Consider the following 12,947-nt stretch of genomic DNA (forward strand, 5'->3'; position numbering starts at 1 on the left):
ATACATACATCACAGACATCCCACACATCCCACATATTGTACACAACACTACACATCCCCCAACATACACCACCAAATCACACACACACACCCCACATCACATGCCTCACGCACACACACCACACACACATCACACAGACATACCCCACTAGGAGTGGTCTATGATGTAGATCGAGAACAGGAGAGCTCCTATGAGATCCATTTCGTACATAAAATTTTGCCAAATCTCTATTTCTACATCTCCCCCCACCCCCACTGCCCTGGCTCAATAAATACTGTGAAATGAATTAGTAATCAATATGTGGTTCCAGGGACTCCCATCTCTGCCACTCACTTCCCAAGTCTACAGTTCTTCCCCGGGGAGCTCCATGTGTCAGCTCAGTACTCTGATGGATGTAAAAGAATGACACCCTCTCCCCCCCATCCCAGGGAGAGTGAGGTTCCTATCAGCCATGTGCACCTTAGTATGAATGGAAGTGTGAGGGAGACAGGTGAGCATGGAGAGGAGCATGGCTTCTAGTTCTGGCTGGTTACCAACCAGGTAACTGGATAACTGGAGGCAAAGGTATGGGGTGGGGGGAGTGGGGAGAACAGGAAGCTCTTCAGGGTGAGCAGGAAGGAAGAACTCAGAGGAGGCTCCAGATGCCTCCAGATGGAGGCATGTGTGGGCAGGCGGCACCCGCACCAGCACCACCAGGGAGCAGAGGGAGCAGTGGGGGACTGTCCCAGCGTCTCCCAGTTGGCCCACGGCCAGCCCTGTCCTTACTTCCGTTCCCCATTCCCGGTGAGATGAGAAAAGACACGCTGTCTCCCCAGCTCACAGAGGCATCAGATAAAGTAGGTGAGAAGAAATGAAGAAGCGGCACAAAGAGCCCCAGGCCAGCCCTGAAGCAGCTCCGTAGGGTCTCTGCATAGTCCCCAGGATCAGCCTCCCCCAGGGGCTGTCCTGCACTGGGGACAGAAGCCTCTCTGTCTTCCATTCTCCCCCCACCGCACATCGTTGTGCTTGCCTTCCAGTAAAGGAAAGTCGTTGGCCCTGGGCTTTAACCTTGATGCTAGGACCAAGGAAGGCCTTGCTGTGTTTGGTTTTATTCTTGAGGCATAAGGATGGGGAAGGAAGAGAGCATCATCATTTCAGAGAGCTGCGGATGTGCTCCAAGCACCCCTGGGTCCTCCTTATTTAGAAAACCTGCTTCATTAATTGATCCAAATCTTTTTTTTTTTTTTTAAGGTATTTTGAATTTTAGTCAAACTTCTATGTAAGTAATGAGTTCCAGAGGGGGAAGAAGTCAAAGGCTGTGTTGCTCTTGGAACATTGATCATTAAACGATGAGGGATTCTGTCAACACTATCTTTCCCTCCTGTGCCCCCTACTCCTCCAGAGTCACACCAAGAAGGAACCTTAATTAACTTCTAGTTAGTTCCTTCTTTCCCCCCCTCCCTCCACCCCACTCCATCTCCTCCCATCATCACGTGAATATACGCTGTGCAAAAACAAAACAGCCTCAGCCTAGCCAGTGGTGGGTGGAGGCCAGGATTCTTTTACAACATCCCTTGCCTTTTTGCCGGGGGAAACCACCTCTGTGGGGCAAGTTGTGCTCTGAGCTTCCCACAGGGTCAGGTGGAGGCCGGTCATCTCCCGAAGCCACATCTTTCCTCAGCATCTTCCTCTTGCAGGTTTCTCCTGAGAGCCCTCCCTCAAAAAATCCCTTGCAAAGATTTGCAAGGATCCCAGTCTCCCGGGGTCTGACTCTGACACTCTCTCCTGCTTTCTTTCTTTATAAAATGGTGGGGTTTCCAGGGTCTCTCCAGGAAGGATTTTGGCTCTCCTGCTTTTTTCTTTTAATGTTTATTTATTTTTGAGAGAGAGAGGGAGCATGAGAAGGGGAGGGGCAGAGAGAGAGGGAGACACAGAATCTGAAGCAGGCTCTAGGCTCTGAGCTGTCAGCACAGAGCCCGACACGGGGCTTGAACTCACTAACTGCGAGACCACGACTGGAGCCAAAGCCGGACGCCCAACTGACTGAGCCACCCAGGCACCCCTGGCTCCCCTGCTGCGCATCTGTCAGCCCCACCTTAGGAGCCCTCCAAGCAGAGCTGAGTTTCTCCACCATGATGACCATCTCACATGTGCACAGGAAGGGTCTGGAGTGGGCACGTGAGTGTGGATGCTGTCGATCTGAGCGCCCCGAATGGCTCCCTTGAGATCCTGTCTGTGGGGTGATGGCAATGGGAAAACCATGCTCCCAGGTGCACTGGACTGCCACAAAGTGCCAGCAGTGGCTTGAAACGAGAGAACTTTATTGCCTCATCACTGTGGAGGCTAGAAGTCCAAAATCAAGGTGTCAACAGTGGCATACTCCACCTGAAATCTGTAGGGGAACACCCTCCCTTGCCATATCTGGCTTCTCATGTTTTCCTGCAGTCCTGTGCTCCTTGCCCAGCAGCTGCATCCGTCCCATCTCTTCCCTCATTCTCACCCCCGCCTTCTCCCTCCTGTGTCTCTTCTCATAAGGACGCCAGTCATGTTTGATTTAGGGCCCACCCTAGTACAGTATCACCTTAACCAATGACCTCTGCGATGAACCTGTTTCCAAATAAGCTCACATCCTGAAATATTAGGGGTGAGAACTTCAACGTATCTTTTTTTGGTGGGGGGGAGAGGTGTCACAATTTAACCCTCTGCCATTTATAATGCCATCGCTGCCATTTGTTAGCTGTGGGATGCCACCCACGTGCCAATGTCTCTCAGCTCCTTCAGCTGTAGGAATGAGAATACCAGGGTGATATGGCCAGAGAGAGGAATGAGTATGGTCATGTATGTCCATTTGCCAGCATGGTGCTCGGTATATGGAGGTAGATCTTTTTTTTTTTTTTTTTTTAAGTTTATTTATTTATTTTTGAAAGAGAGAGAGAGAGACACAAAGCATGTGAGGGGCAAAGAGAGAGAGAGAGGGAGACAGAATCCCAAGCAGGCTCCGCGCTGTCAGCAAGGAGCTCAATTCGGGGTTTGATCCCAGGGACCGTGAGATCATGACCTGAGCTAGGATCAAGAATCAAAAAGGGCCACCCGTGCGCCCTTTTTGAAGACGAATCTTTAACAAATAGTGATGCTCTCCTCAGCAGGGGCTCTCTTGGCTACCCGAAGGCTGTTGTTACAGCCCTGCCCTGTCCCAGACCCCACCAAGCAGCCTCCACGTCGGAAAGCTTAGATATGCCCTGGAGATCTATTTTGTATCAACAAAAGATTACTGGAGCCTTTCAGGAAGTGAGGCTTCGGGGCCCATTATTTAAGTGCCACTCCTGTGACTGCTGGATGAGCAAGAGGAGTGCTAAGAATATATTGGGTAGGACAGCCTGGGTGAGTGAAACATGCAGGAAAGGCTCAGCACACAGTCTTTTCTGTCTAACAATGACTTTGCACTATGCGCAAATCAATCTTCCTAAGGCAATTTCCTGTTGCCAGGACAGAGCTGTCTCCCTTCTTCTCACCCTCCCGCTGTACTCCCCTTCATGCTGGGCTCCAACAAAGGGGTGAGTGTTCAGTATTTCTCCTAATTGATGCCATGACAGGTCCTTTTGCTGACATATCCTGGCATCTGTCTGCCTTATTCAGGGCAGCACAGCATTAACCTGAAATTGTCAGCTGTTTCCAGAATAATCAGTTCTCTTTCTGATCTAAGTCTCAAAGCGTGCATTGATTTTATTCAGTCTAGGATGCGTGTAGGTCATTTCAATAGGCTGCCTCCACCCTTCCACCCCCACCCAGAGCTCACCAAAACAAAGGAAATGAAAAGACCAACTTGAACTTCAGATTCTTTTGCCCTCCACCCTTGCAGAAACTGCTCATCAGTCATTAGTGCTTCTCAAATCTTAAGGAACAAATGAATCACCTGGGAGCTTATTAAATGCAAATTAAGATTCTGTAGATTTGGGTGAGGCCTGAGATTCTGTACTTCTAAGGAGCCCCCATGTGATACTGAAGGTGCTAGTTCACAGACCACACTCCGACCAGCGACACCTACGTGGTCCCTCTCCACAAGGTCCATACATGTGCCAGGGACATAACAGGTAATATGACCAAGGTTTGCTCTGGGTGTTAGAGGAATAGCAGGGACAGAGTCCCTAACTGCCTGGGGAGTTAATGGAGACCTCCCAGGAAATGTAAGCCAGTGTAAAGAGGGGCCACGTGATCTGTGCTTCTACAAAGGTTACTCTGGGAATGACCTGCTGTGGGGAGAATGAAAAGGGAGGGCCAGGCTGAAGGCAGAGAGACCATGCGGAGGCTCTTGCAAAAATTAGGACAAGTATGATGAGGTCTGACGTAGGGCAGGGGTAGCAGGCAGGAGAGGAAGGGAAGGAAGATGTGACTGGAGGTGGGGGGCGGCGGAGCAGGAGGATGCAAAGTGCATCCCCAGACCACTGGTGTGACAGGTGTGGGGAAATGAGAAGTAAGTTCCTGGCTGGCTGCCAAGGCATGGTGACCTTGGGGAAGAGCCAGGAGAGGACAGGATGTGCAGGGAGAAGAATGAGGAACCGGATGGCTCACCACTAAGCAGGGTTCCAATGAGGAGCGTTTATGCCGGCGGCTTTGGGTTGGAGGCAGGTGGGAAAAGAAGCAGGGGGCAGCACGGGAAGGTGTCACCTGGTGGGTGACAGCAACTGGGCCTCTTGGCAAGGAGACAGCATGGCCTGGCCCCAGCCCCAAGGGTAGCAGCCTACAACCAGGGTGTCCAAGACCCCATCACATGGTGAAAAGCAATGACCTCTGGTGGATGACCTGGGCCTCTACCCAGATCCATGGTTTAGTTACTCCTTTTATCTCTACCATCACCTTCTTTCTCCTGTCCTTAAGTTTATTGGGTTGGATGTTTATCTCATGACTTTTATCCTTTTTTCTCTTCTAATAGAAGCATTTAAGGCCATCAATTTCCCTTGAAGTATGGCTTCCATGGCATCTCCCAAGTTTTAACATGAGGCATGTTCATTATTCAATGCTAAATAATTTAAATGTCCATTAATTAAATATCCATTAACTTTGACCCATGAGTTATTGAGAGAGGTGTTTTTAAAGTTTCAAATATATGTTTAAAATTTTTTTTAATGTTTTTTTTGAGAGAGACAGAGAGACAGAGAGACAGAGTGCAAGCGGGGGTGGGGCAGAGAGAGAAGGAGACACAGAATCCGAAGCAGGCCCCAGGCTCTCAGCTGTCAGCACAGAGCCTGATGTGGGGCTTGAGCTCATGAAACAGGAGAACACGACCTGAGCCGAAGTCAGATACTTAACTGACTGAGCCACCCAGGCGCCCCTCAAATATGTTTTAAAAATGTATCTCTTGGGGGGCGCCTGGGTGGCTCAGTCGGTTGAGCGTCCGACTTCAGCTCGGGTCACGATCTCGCGGTCCGTGGGTTCGAGCCCTGCGTCGGGCTCTGGGCTGATGGTTCAGAGCCTGGAGCCTGCTTCCGATTCTGTGTCTCCCTCTTTCTCTGCCCCTCCCCCATTCATGCTCTGTCTCTCTCTGTCTCAAAAGAAAAAAAAAAAGTTAAAAAAAAAAAAAAAATGTATCTCTTGGGCGCCTGAGTGGCTCAGTCAGTTAAATGCCTGACTCTTTTTGGCTCAGGTCATGCTCTCACATTAGTGAGTTCGAGCCCCGCACTGGGCTCTGCACTGACAGCACGGAGCCTGCTTGACGTTCTCTCCCTCTCTCTCTGCTCCTCCCTGACATGCATGTGCATGCTCTGCTCTCTTAAAAGAAACATTAAAAACAATTTTTTTTAAAGAGACAGAATGAAAATGAGAAAGAGATTGTTGAAAAGTAGGAAGGCAATTTAAAAAAAAGAACTAACTAGAACTTTCTTCTTAAGTAGGCTCCATGTCCAACAGTGAAGTTTGAACTCATGACCCTGAAATCAAGTCACATACTTTACCAACTGAGCGCCAGGAGCCCCATTGAGAAGTTTAGAACATGAAAACAACTGTGGATGTGTTAAGCAGAAGGTTATAGATAATTTGAAGAGCAAATTAGTGAATTGGACCTGAGGCTATTGTACAGTGTATAACACAGAGACGATAAGATAGAAATATCAAAGAGAGTAAACTCCCAAAGTGAGAAAGTTTAGTATATGCCTACCTGGAGTCCAAAAAGAAAAGACAGAGGAGAATGGAGGAGAGGAAATATTTGGAGAGATAAAGCTGAGAATTTGGAGAAAAATGCACATAGACACATTTGTGCAAATGTTTCTATGAATACTCACCATAGCTCTCTGGAGGCCCACGGAGCCTAGCTAGGTAAAGGACCCCTGTGTAACAGACACTGAGAGTTGCCTATTCACATTCTTTTTCCTGTTTTCCCTATTAATGACCCCAACTTCATTTGGAGTAGCAGCCCCCTTGTTCCTTGGGAGGCCACGTGACTCAGTTCTGGACGATGAGATAATAAGCTTTGGGGAAGGAAATAAACTCAGTTGACGTGTGTCTTTTACCTTCTGCTCTTAACCATCCTGCTTGGAACTTGAAGGCAACGCTCGGAGGCTTGGTAGCCATCTTATGACCATGTGGAGGGAAGCTCACGCTAAAGATGGTCAAATGGAAGACAGAAAGCCCAAATGCTATCCGTGGACTGACTACTTCCAGATTTGGTGTATAAGAACAATAACTCCCTTTCAGTAAAGCCACCATGAACAGATTTCTCCTAAACACAATCCTTACTGCCTTCCATCTACCTATAGCACCAGACAGTCTACAGACCAGGGAGAGGTAGAAAGTAACAGATCCGTACATACCTGTGTTCACTTTAGACCGGGGCCTTTTAAGAAATGGTGATTATTCTTTGTTCCATGACACCATTCTCAGCCTGCAGAAAAAGCAAGAATAGTGAGAAAACCAATTTAAGCAGGAGTTTTATCTCTACCACCATAAACCTTTTTTTAGAATGGTTTTCTTTTAGGAAAATGTTCTCTTGCCATCTTGGACTCCTTCTGCTTCTCTAACAGCACCGAAACCACAAAGTGCAGACTGAGACACGACACTGACATATGGCAAAGGCCTGTGCTTCCTTCTTCCTAATGTCTGATCTGTTTGGTTTTTTTTCTTCCTCCTCCCACCCCTCATTTGCATTCTCCTTTTTCCCCCCTGCCTTTCCCACTTCCACCCCTGAACCCCAAACCCACCATCTGGTTGCTGCTCAGCCCAGGTGAAGATACGGCTGGCCTCTGGCTCGGAGGCTTCTGGTAAGATCGGGACAGGTATCATGTCAAAGCCTCTCACTGTTGTATCTTGAAACTCACCCACCAGTGTCCACCCAGCTCAAGGAGAGAAGTCAGAGCTTACCCAGGGCACAGAGCCATGCCAGTGCCTTTTTCAAAATGAGTACTTCGCCTACCATACTGAATAAGAGCCTCCAGATGTCATAAAATCACAGTGCAAAGAATTAGGTCTTCATTTTTCAAACATGGCATTGATAAGATGGTACTAGTCTTGTTGTTGTTGTTGTTGTTGTTGTTTTTGTTGTTGTTGTTGTCATTGTTGTTCTATACAATGGTAGCAATAATTTTATTCTCTCAGGCTTTTTTTTTCATTCTTTTTTCTTTTCAACGTTTATTTATTTTTGAGAGAGACAGAGTGCAAGTGGTGGAGGGGCAGAGAGAGAGGGAGACAGAATCTGAAGCAGGCTCTAGGCTATGAGCTGTCAGCACAGAACCCAATGCGGGGCTGAAACCCACGAACCATGAGATTGACCTGAGCTGATATCAGACACTTAACTGACTGAGCCACCCAGGCATCCCTCTGAGCTTTCTTAATAAGTCACTTGCTCTAAGAATTGCCCATGAAGGTCTTGCTCATGAAGGTGAGAGCCACATAGAGGTCTCCCTCTTTTAGGAAATCTGACGTCACATAAATCAAGGTTTCTAGCCATGCTCATCGTACCACAAAAGGCTTTTGATTTTGCAAATATGGCAAAGGAATCTGCTTGGGAAGCAGACGTATCTGTCCCTCTCTCCTTCCCCATTTATAGGAAGGAAGGAGAGTGAGAAGAAAAAAACATAGTCCAGTTTTTCAAAAAAATTTTAAGTTTATTTTTTCATGTTGAGAGAGACAGAGAGAGCGCAGGAGAGGGGCAGAAAGAGAGAGAGAGAGAGAGGGAATCCCAAGCCTATTCGGCACTATCAGCATGGAGCCTGATGTGAGGCTCGAACTCATGAAACATGAGATCATTACCTGACCCGAAACCAAGAGTCAGATGCTTAACCAACCGAGCCACCCAGGTGCCCCGAACACAGTCCAGTTTTTAAAAAAAATTTTTTTAACGTTTATTTATTTTTGAGACAGAGAGAGACAGAGCATGAACAGGGGAGGAGCAGAGAGAGAGGGAGACACAGAATCCGAAACAGGCTCCAGGCTCTGAGCTGTCAGCACAGAGCCCGACGCGGGGCTCGAACCCACGGACCGTGAGATCATGACCTGAGCCGAAGTCGGACGCTTAACCGACCAAGCCACCCAGGCGCCCCCACAGTCCAGTTTTAAGATGAGCAGGCCCCGTGGGTGAGCAGGGAGGTAGGGACTTGCAGCTACTAGTGAGACACGGAAGGCATGCTCTGGAGGTCCAGCTGTACTAGTAAGTTTATCATTTCTGGAAATTGACAGTGTCTGGATTAGAAACAGTCATAAAAGCCCTTGTGCCACGATTTCTAAGCTAAAGCCTACTTTCAAATTCCTTTGAAGAAAAGAAAACAATGTTTATTTGAAAAACAAATGTTGTCTTTAAAATTTGGAAAACAGGATAGTTGTAGGGGCCCTTAAATCTAGTAATCCTTCCTTCTCCCAGGATCTCCTCCCACCACAAAGCAAAGAAGCAGAAATACCTGCCAAAAACAAGTCAATTATTCTGAAAATCAATTAAATTATTTATACCCTTTGAAATAAGCATTTCAAAAGGAAGCCTAGAGAAAGTCAATTAGAAGCCATGGTATTGAACAGCTTATTAGTTAAATCAGGCTCTTTGTCTTTCTGTTTTGCTAATGGTGTAGACTTTTGACTTTCCTAATCATTAACTTTGGCTGTCTAGGGAGATCCCACCGGACTCAGTGTGTTCATACTTTTTTTGAGTGACATGTCCCCCAGTTTAATGGCCCCAAAGCATAATGAGGTGACTGAATCACAAGTAATAATAATTTTAAAAATCTAGTCAGGAACAAAACCGGGCTCATTACCATGAAGAAGCAGCATTCCGATGAGGAAAGGAAATCACCCAAGAACAGGGGAGAATACATAACAGCCACTGCGTATGTGCACAGCTTGCTACGCGCCAGGCACTACTCTAAGCACTTACATGCACTCACTCATTGAGTCCTACTAAAAACATTTTACAGGGGAGGAAACTGAGGCACAGAGAGGGTAAGTAATTTGCTTAAAGTCACACAGCTAGGAAGTGGCCAAGCTGGTATGTAACCAAGGCAGCCTGGCTTGAGGCTGAACTTGAGGCTGGACTGCCTCAGCCCTTTTAGGGAAGGTGAATGGGAAAGTCACGGAAAGAAGTTAAATGTACATAAAGATGAGGACACTAATATTTGTAAATGCACATTGATCAGTGTATCAAATAACCATAGACTAGGTGGTTTAAAATAATGGACATTTCTTCTCTCATGGGGCTCTGGAGGCCGGAGTCCAAGATCGAGGTGTCGGCAGGGCCATGTTCTTCCTGACGGCTCTAAAGGAGGACACCTCCTTGTCTCTCCCAGCTTGTGGGGGCTCTGGGTGTGCCTCGGCCTTTGGGGCCACAACTCTGGTCTCTGTCTCCACCTCTGCGTCTCTCATCAGGGCACCTGTCATTGGTTTAGGGCGCACCTGGAAAATCCAGGATGATCTCGTCTCGAGATCTTTAACTTCACAATATCTGCAAAGACCCTTTTTCCCAATAAGTCACGTTCACGAGTTCTAGGGGCTAAGATGTGAATGTATCATTTTGGACCACCGTTTAACCCACTACAATCAATTACAACCCACTACATCTTGACGATGTTGTAAGAAACAGAAAACTCACCTCAACCTGGCTGAAATAACAAAGTAGATCTACTGGCCCATTTAGCTGAACGGTCCAGGGGAACTCTCTAGCTTCAGGCGAGGCGTGCAGGACTGGCTCCATTCTCAGGCAGACTCTTCCCCTACCTTCTGTGAGGGGCTCCTCACAAGGAGGAGCTGTGAGCAGCTCCTGGGGTGACATCTTTCCTTGTTCAAGTCCACATGGATGAGAGCAGTTTCTCCTTCCCAGAAACCCCCAGCCTATGTTCCTGTGCCTCCCATCAGCTCTAAGGTCCGTGCCCATCAGTAGCCCTACCCCTGTGACCGGGGAAGGCATATTGGCTGTCCTAAGCCAATCAGGAACCGTGTCGAGGGGCAGAGATGATGTCTCCCACTCAGGATACATGGCTGGGAGCAGGAGAGTCCCCAGCTTAAAATCAAGGGACTGATAGGAGATGACCAGTACATGTCCGCTCTGGACCTTTAGTCCTTCCTTGAACCTTCTCAGGTGGGTGTGGCTTCTTTCATTTTACAGATGCTGAAATGAAGGTTCAGAAATATGGGCCAACTTGGTTCAAGTCACTCGCTAGTAAAAGGGGCGGAACCAGGATTGAAATTCAGCTCTGCTTGGTAGCAGAGCCTGTCCCCAGCAAGCAGCCACCACCCCCGGGGCCCAGTCTCCCATCCGCCTTCTAGCAAGCCTCCGGTAGTCTCCTTGGAGTGACACCATGATGGATACGTGTGAGTTAGCTGAACATGAAAATAAAAACTGTGGGGGGGGGGGGGAGCGCCTGGGGCGGGGGGGGGGCTCATTCGGTTCACGGTTTGTGGGTTCAAGCCCCCACGGAGCCTGCTTCGGATTCCGTCTCCCTCTCTCTCTGCCCCTCCCCCACTCGTGCTGTCTCAGTCTCTCAAAAATAAATAAATGTTAAAAAAAATTTTTTTTTCACACCGTGAAGGGAAATGACAACAACCACGTAGCTCTCCAGAGGGCAGACGGGAGGGTCTGGGATGAAAGATGACCGCAACACAAAAAATTAAATACGACCTCACCTTATACTTAGTTTCACGCCCATGGGTAGTTTCATGCCGCCAACTGGGCCAGTCCCCTAACGCGCTGGCGAACTTAGTCGAGAAAAGCCGTGTTCAGAGAGCGGAAGTGTCTTCTCTTCCGGCCTCCTCCGTCTGGGCCGCAGAAACGAGAGGGGAAGACGCACGTGCCGTGGCGCCGCGGTGACTCCGCCACCCTCAGAAGTTGGCCGCCCGGGCAAGCGGAAGAGAAAGTGCAACCAGAGCTCCAAGGCTACAAGATGAAGCGTCCCTGGGAGCCTGTAACGTGAGGCGCCTGAAACCTGTGTACCGCGCGTTCGGGCCCGGATCCCGTGAAGGAAGAACCCCTCCCCCAAGAGGGCAGCTGTTGCAGAATCCGGTTCATCTTCAGGATTTCAAGGATTAGGGGCGGCTGGGTGGCGCCGTGGGGTAAGCGTGGGACTCTCGGTATCAGCTCGGGTCAGGATCTCGCAGTCGTGAGTTCGAGGCCTGCATCGGGCCCTCTGCTGTCAAGTGCAGAGCCTGCTTGGCCCCTCTCTACCCCTCCCTTGCTCGCTCTCTCAAAAAGAAGCTTAAAAAAATGATTTCTGGGGCGCCTGGGTGGCTCAGTTGGTTGAGCGGCTGACTTTGGCTCAGGTCACGAGCTCACAGTTTGTGAGTTCGAGCCCTGCGTGGGGCTCTGTGCTCTGTGCTGACTGCTCAGAGACTGGAGCCTGCCTGGGATTCCGTGCCTCCTTCTCTCTCGCTCTCTGCCCTCCCCTACTTGTGCGTGCGCTCTCTCTCTCTCTCTCTCTCTCTCTCTGTCTCTGTCAAGAATAAATAAATAAACATTTTAAAAAAAGATTCCAAGGATTCGTTGCACAATAAATGTCTGGTTTTAAAAAAGTGTGACATTCAATATATTAATTTCTGCTTTCCCCATTGTATCGGGGAGAAAATGAATTCTCTTCAGGACCACTGGAGCATGGCCACCTCATCATTTGCTGTGACAGAGGCAAGCCAGCCGTTCTGGTATCACTGGCAAGAGAAGTGACAGCCGGATCCAGTCACGGGGAGGGTAGAGTTTGCCAGCACCGAAAAGTTGTGATTTCTATAAAACCTATTATCTAGAAGGAGCTTTAAAGGTTTTCCAGCTCATCCTTTTACTTAATATAGGGATCCCCTTTACTTCGGGCCACAACGTCGTGAATGTATGAAACACCACTGAACTGTACACTTAAAAATGAAGATGGTAAATTGTTACGTGAATTTTACCACAATTAAAAACAACGGGATGTATTTGTGTGTGTGTAAGTTTTCTTATGGGGCCAAGCCTTGGCTAGAACGTTGCCTGTTCCCTGCCTATGGCACAGCAGAATGGGTGTCATAGGATCTGATAAGAGTGTTCGAACCCAAACAAGTATCCATCTTGTTACGTTATCGCGGATTGCAAAAGTCACAATTCCCTAAAAATCAAACAATGGGGGGGGGGGCGCCTGGGTGGCTCAGTCAGGTAAGCATCTGACTTCGGCTCAGTTCACCATCTCACGGTTCATGGGTTCGAGCCTCAAATCAGGCTCTGTGCTGACAGCTCAGAACCTGCAGCCTGCTTGGGATTCTGTGTCTGCCTCTCTCTCTGCCCCTCCCCACTCTGTCTCTCTGTCTCCCATAAATAAATAAACATTAAAAAAAAAAAAAAAAAACCCTTTAAAAAAATTAAAAAATGGGGAGACGGGCGAGGCAGTGGTGGTCTCATGTTGGCAGGTCCTTTTCCATGGTCAGGTTCCCCAGGGGGCTTGGTGAACTCAGAATCTCATGCTTCTGGGGGGCTCTGTCCTACCCCTTTAGGCACTTAGCCCTGTGAACTCTATCTGTATATCGTTCTGTGTTTCCACCAGAA

The 12,947-nt window shown here is 48.4% G+C and overlaps 1 long non-coding RNA gene across 2 annotated transcripts in view; it reads right to left on the minus strand.

Annotated features, from left to right (window-relative positions):
* The window catches only part of LOC132693695 (uncharacterized), a 43,297-nt gene extending 31,037 nt beyond the window's left edge, over positions 1 to 12,260 (minus strand). For both annotated transcript variants that reach the window (XR_009616924.3, XR_013556632.2), the window contains exons 1-2: positions 11,072 to 12,260; positions 6,784 to 6,854 (exon numbers count right to left, since the gene is read on the minus strand). This is a non-coding gene — a long non-coding RNA (uncharacterized LOC132693695). The remainder of the gene's footprint in view (positions 1 to 6,783; positions 6,855 to 11,071) is intronic.
* Between the last annotated feature and the right edge of the window lie 687 nt (positions 12,261 to 12,947).

This window comes from Panthera onca, chromosome B4, assembly GCF_046562875.1.
Source record: "Panthera onca isolate mPanOnc1 chromosome B4, mPanOnc1 haplotype 2, whole genome shotgun sequence".
NCBI classification, from domain to species: Eukaryota; Metazoa; Chordata; class Mammalia; order Carnivora; family Felidae; genus Panthera; species Panthera onca.